Raw genomic sequence first — 6,712 nt, forward strand, 5'->3', positions numbered from 1 at the left:
ATAGACTTGGCTCCTAAAAGCAATACAATTGTCCAGGACAATTTTGAGGCACTTATGAAAAAGAATGCTGTCCACCTCCAGAGAAAGAATTGTTGGAGTAGGAATGCAGATGATAACATGATTTATCACTAAACTATTTGGATATATGATTTGGGATTTTGGTTTTATGAGATTATTCATTTACAAAAATGAGTAATATGGAGATGTGTTTTGCTTGATAATACATATATGACTCAGACTGAACTGCTTGTCAGCTCTGGGAGGGGGTTTGGGAAGAAGGGACAGAGATAGCATAAATCACATAATTTTGGAAAACTTATGTGGAAATTTGTTATTAAAATAAAAGAAAGAAAATTATAAAAAATACAAAAACATATGCTCTAATTTCAAGAGACTCATGATAAAAAGGCTATCCACTGCTATAGAAGGAACTGATGAAGTCTGAATAAAGATTGAAACATGCCATTCTTCACTTTATTTCCTCCATGAATTTTTCTCTAGTATTAAGCAATATGTACCTTCTTTCATAACATGATAAACATGGAAATATGTAATGTATGATAACACATGTATAATCTATATCATATTACCCATCCTATTGATGAAGGGGGAAGGGTGGGAGAGGAGAGAACATGGGTTGAAAAACATCAAAATGATTATTGAAAATTATATTCACATTATATGGAAAAATTCAAAATGTTAATAAATTAACTAAATATATGTTCCATGAGAAAAAGAACTATTTTTCCTTTCTTTAGCACAATTCCTGGCACAATAAAATTCTTAATATATGCTAGTTGAGGAGCAGCTAGGTGACTTGGTGGTTTGGAAGCCAGGCCTAGAGACAGGAGGTCCTGGGTTCAAATCTAAATTCAGATACTTCCTAGCTGTGTGACCTTAAGCAAGTCACTTAACTCCAATTTCCTAACCCTTATTGGTCTTCTGCCTTGGAAACAATACACAGCATTGATTCTAATACTGAAGGTAAGGGTTTAAAAAAATAAAATCAATGCTTATTGACATACTGACATCTCTGGTTAGCAAACTCCACTTGTTTTTATATTCCTGTATTATTAAATTAAAAATTCTAAAGGCTTAAATTCTATCTCTCATTCCCATCCTCTTGAACTTTAACTCAAATGTGGTCTCACTCCAACTCTGCCCACACTATGCCTTCTGCCATTTCCATTCCATAATCCAGAGCTTTGGACCCCTTCCTTTTATTCTTTTTCTATCTAATACTCATGGAGACTTGGCTTCTTCCAGATGACACTATATATTTGGTCATTGTCTGTAGTGCTGGCAGTACCTTCTCTCTCGTCCCCTTTTCTGTCATTCAGCACCCTGAATGTTCTTTAAACATCATTATTTTTAACATTTTCCCATCTAGATCTTGATGATTATTGTCCTCATTGCAATTTTTCTTCTTTTCTCAAGGACCGTATTATCCAACTCACTTCCTCTCCTCCCCAACTCCTGCCCCTATACTAAGGAATCAGTGTAATAGTTGATGCTCCCACAAATATTATAATATCCCAGTACTTCAATTTTCTTAAATGGTATGACCTACTCTTTCATTTCACACATCCTGCAATTCATCATTAGGCACAAGCGTTCTGCTTCCAAAAACAAAAAAAACAAAACCAAAACCAAAATTCAACTCTGAAATTTCTTTATCTATCCCCTATCCCTTACTCTTCCTAAACCTATTCATTCTCCTCATTTTTACCTCCAACCCCTCCATCCCTTAAATAATTTTTCTGGTTCTTATATCTGCTCTGACTTCATTTTTCTTCCTTCCCAATCTCTATCACAAAGTTTAACAAATTCAGCTTCATACTGCACCCATACTCTTGAATTACTTACTGTCTTATCCTGGAGTCTTTAAATCTTTGTCAAACCCCAATCCTGAATTACTCCACCAATTTGCCTCCTTTGCTCCTACTCTTTCATGGGTTGCTGAATAGAATTGGAGAAAGATACACAACTATGCTGATTATGTCAACTGCAAATTTTTAAAAAAATTTTATTTTCTGTCTTAGTGAATGGGATAAAAATGATGAACACTCACCTCTTATTATAAATTATGAATCTGGAGTTGAAGATAGGAGTAAAAAAAGGCAGTTATTTATTTCTTTCATGAAAGGGGAACTTCAACAATGAACTAAAGAAATGTCTATTGACTAGGCCCAAGCAAGCAATATATACAGGCACTGTGCTCCAACCCAATTCAAGGTACAGAAGAAGTGTTATTTCAAAATTTCTAAAAGATAAGGGGAGCAGCTGAGTTGTTTATGGCTCTTGAATCAGGGGCCTTCTGTCCTCTATCTGTTTCTTTTCCAGGCTTATCCAAAGTATTTAAAAAAGCAATCAATAAAAGGGTTTTTTAAAAAAATTTAAAACAAGCTAGCCATCCTTTTCCCAATTAAGCTAATTGGGTATTAACCCAAACTTTCACCTAGGGGATATTGGGGGTGGGTATAGGCCTAAATGTTCATCTTGAGAACAGACACATTTTATTTCAACTCAGTAACATTTCTAAGACAGAAGAGCAAGGAATATGCAGTTGCTGGGTAAGTGACTTGACCAAGATCACACAGATAGGAAGTATCTAAAGCCAGATGAGAACCCATGTTCTCCTGACTCTAGGCTTAGCACTCTATCCACTGTGCTACCTAGCTACCCCTGCAAACTGCAAATTTATGTTATTTAACTTCAGCTGGGCTCTCAAATCTTTCCTCTCTCAAGGACTCCTTACTTCTCCCTCTCTCATCTCATCCAAAGACCTCATCTCTTACTTACTGAAAAAATTTAAACCATTTGCTCTGAGCTCTTTTCTTTCCTCTCTATTACAAAACCACTTCACCGTAATCCCCTACTTTCTTCTCTCTTCTGCTTTCTGTTAATAAGAGGGCCTTTCTCCTTCCCAAAGACAACTCTTCTACGTGTGCCCCTAATCTCATCTTCTCCATTTTCTCCAGCAGATTTTCTCCTCAGTCACCGCTTCCCTCTAATTTTCAATTTCTCCTATATATATTGGTTACTTCTCAGCTGCCTTCAAATATGCCCAAGTCTTTCCACCCTTAAAAGATTTTCAACAGAAATCTTCTCTTTTTGAGCTTTCATCATATTTCCTTCCTCCATAGCCTTTTAAAAAATGCAATATTTTTAATTTTTAAAAATCAGTACAAGGACCCCTAGACACCATTCCAAATATACTGAAAAGCATATTTTTTGAATTGATTTTGAATTGATTTTTGAATATGAATTGTTAGTTATGCTTCAGACACAAGCAACAGCATCCTTCCATGAGGGCAAAAGTCTTTTTACAAATCATCACTTTTCTCTTCACTTCCTTCTTTGGTAGACACATCTAGTCCCACTTAAATACCCTTACCTTCCATCTTAAAATCAATGCTGTGTATTGGTTCCAAGGCAGAAAAGAGTGGCAAGGGCTAGGCAATGGAGGTTAAGTGATTTATTTGCCCAGAGTCACATAGCTAGGAAGTGTCTGAGACCAGATTTGAACCCAGGACCTCCTGACTCTAGGTCTGGCGCTCAATCCACTGAGCCACCTAGTTGCACCCTGTCCCACTTAATTTGTGGTGAAAATGAGGCACAGAGGTGAAGGGATCAGTCATGATAATATATAGTCACTTAGTACCAGAGCCAGAAATCCTGACTTTCCCACTGAAGGTGCTACCTATTTTATTATTGCTTGTACCTGAGATGACTAAAAGTCAACCCTCTCTCTTGCAGTTAGCATCATCATATATACACTTCTCAACTTCTTGTTCTCTCACTAACACCTCAATATTTTAAAATTTGGTTCCAGATTTCATTGCTCATTTGAATTACCAATACCTAGAATGCACTTTCTACTTATCTCTGTCTTATAGTTTCCATTTCTCCCATCAAGAATCACCTCAAGTACCATCTTTATCAAGAAATCTTTTTTTACACAATAGTCACATTCCTGACCAGTTACATTACTTTCCAACTTCTTTGGAACCTTCCATCATGCTTTCCTTCCCTAGAAATCTTATTATTGGGAAATTTCATTATACTAAGATTCGAATCTGTCTCATACTGACAATATCAGTATCCCCTCCCTTTGCCTGGACTTTGATTGGAAGGTTGGTACCATTGGCTCCAGGGCATATATTTAAGGAGGGGGCTCAGCAAAATTTTTATGTGTATATATTAAATACAGATATATTCTATGTGTATATTTTATATGTAAATACAAATATATATACATATACACATGTATGTAGAAAGTGGTAACTGTGTGATTAGAGAGGAGTTAGATAGGAGAAATATTATGGAGGTGCAAACAGCAAGATTTGGCAATTGATTGAAGATATACTGTTGACATTTTATTACTTTAAATGCCTTCACTTTGAATTAGCTTTGTCTTCTGCTTTCAAGCAAAAGTAGACACGTCCTTAGGTGCTCACAAGCTATAATTTGAGGTTGAGATGTACCCACAGCTCACAGTGAGCCTTTAGCAGCTTATTGGAAGGGACATCCACATGAGGTAGGGTGTGCTCTTCCTTCCCCAGACCCCAGGTGCTACCATCATCAGTTCTCCAAGATCAAAACTGGTCATGTTACAGTATATTTCTAGTGATGACCTCAGTTTAAGGAGTTGCATTAGAGATATTATGTAGTAGATAGTCAATTGGAAAAGGAGGTGGGCTGATGGCCCCATAGCAAGAATAAGAAATAACAGAGGGATAATTGTGTGCTTTCCTGGTATTTATACATTTTAAAGAGGCCAGTGGAAAGCTTCTAGAATTTTGGATGGATCCTCTTTGGAGATCCTTGTGAAAGGGCAAATGGACAGATCACCCAGCATGAAAAGGCACAGATTATATAGAATTTATATTGATGAAGGGAAAATCTAAATTGATGAGAGCACAGATTCATTAAGGTATTCAAACAAGCAAAAAGCACTTATAAATTGCCTGCTATGTGCTCTGGGAATGTGACAGCTCTGGGAATATGACAAATATGAAATATTAATATGAAATAGCCTCTGCTCTCAAAGAGTTTAACTTCATCTGGGGGGAGGGGTGCTGTTAGGTGGTTCAGTGGATTGAGAGCCAGACCTAGAGAAGGAAAGTCCTTAACTCCCACTCCCTAGCTCTTACCCCTCTTCTGCCTCAGAACCAGTACATGGAATTGATTCTAAAATGGAAGGTAAAGGTTAAAAAAAAAAAAGTGAGAAGGTACAGTCAAGTGACTCGGCATAGAGTGCTAGGTCTGAGATGGAGGTCCTGGTTCAAATGTGACCTCAGATACTCCCTAGCAGTGTGACTCTGAGCAAGTCACTTAACCCCTGCCTAGCCCAATGATGGGTGCCAAAGATGACACTCAGAACTGTGGGCACTCGGCCGCCCTCCCCCTCCCCCACCAGGGTTGGTTACTAGAAAGGCAGAGGGACCCAGGGGCAGCTGCTCCCCTCCCCCTCTCCACTGTGCCTGATGACATTTTTTCACATCCCCTGCCCCTCTGACCAGCAGCCCAACGGGAGCACGCAGCGGGTGGGTGGGTGGGGGGCTGAGTTGGAGGGAAGCAGAGCTCTCAGGCCACTCCCCTCTCTACACTTGCTGAGGACTTTCCTGATTTCCTCCACCCTGCAGCCCAATGGGAGCACTTTCTCCCTCCCCTGTCTGGGGTTTGGGTGTGTGTGTGGTTTGCTCCCAGCACTCGTTGGGGGATGGGGCAAGGCATTTGGGGGGGGCAGGGTTCAGCACTCTAAAAAGCTTAGCCTTTACTGCTCTTTTGCCTAGGAACTGATATTTACTATCATTTCTAAGACAGAAGATAAGAGGTTTTTTTTTTTTTTTTTTTTTTTAAGTCAGTATTAAGGTTTTGAGGAGGGAGAAAGAAAGTATCAGAAACAAGAGGCACTGAGAAAGGCTTCCTAAAGCCTTCAAGGAAGTTAAATATGTGAAGAAGAGGCTGAGATAAGGCATGTTCCATAGTTTCAGTCCAGATTGGGTCCTCATTTAGGGTTTTTTTTTAAGCAGTTACTGGAGTGGTTTGCCATTTCCTTTTCCAGTTCATTTTATAGATAAAGAAACTGAAGCAAACAAGGCAAGTAATTTGCTCAGGGTCACACAGTTGCAAAGTATGTGAGGCCAGATTTAAACCAAGGAGATGAGTCTTCCTAACTTTAAGCCTAGAACACTATTCACTGTCACCTAGCTGTCCCACCCCATTCACCACTTTACATCCACTTATATGTGTGTACATTGTTTCCTGAATGGAAGCTAGGTGGGATAGTGCAATGATGTTAAAACACCACTAGACTCAGTATAAGGTTTCCTGCAGGCCACATATTGATACAGAATACAATATATAAATATTACCGATGTTAACTTAGAAAAACGCGGGCCTATTAAATAGTCATAAAACCACTCTTTAATCAAGGGAAAGGGGGATGAGGGCTACTTGGCCTCTTATGCAGAGCTGCGCCTTGTGCAGAGCCTAAAGGAACACTGCTTCGCTCTGCTCCCTGATCCCCCTGGGAGTGACACTGCGCTAGATGACCACTCCTAGGGACAAAGGAAATTGGGGAACTTATATACCTTTTGGGAAGATCCAGGGGCTGGGAGAGATGATTGACATTATACTGACAGGATACAATCAAGCTAGAGAAAGGGATCATAGCTAGAGGCTAGGGTGTAGGGGAAGGGGCTAC

Source organism: Gracilinanus agilis, chromosome 3, assembly GCF_016433145.1.
Source record: "Gracilinanus agilis isolate LMUSP501 chromosome 3, AgileGrace, whole genome shotgun sequence".
Taxonomy (NCBI): Eukaryota; Metazoa; Chordata; class Mammalia; order Didelphimorphia; family Didelphidae; genus Gracilinanus; species Gracilinanus agilis.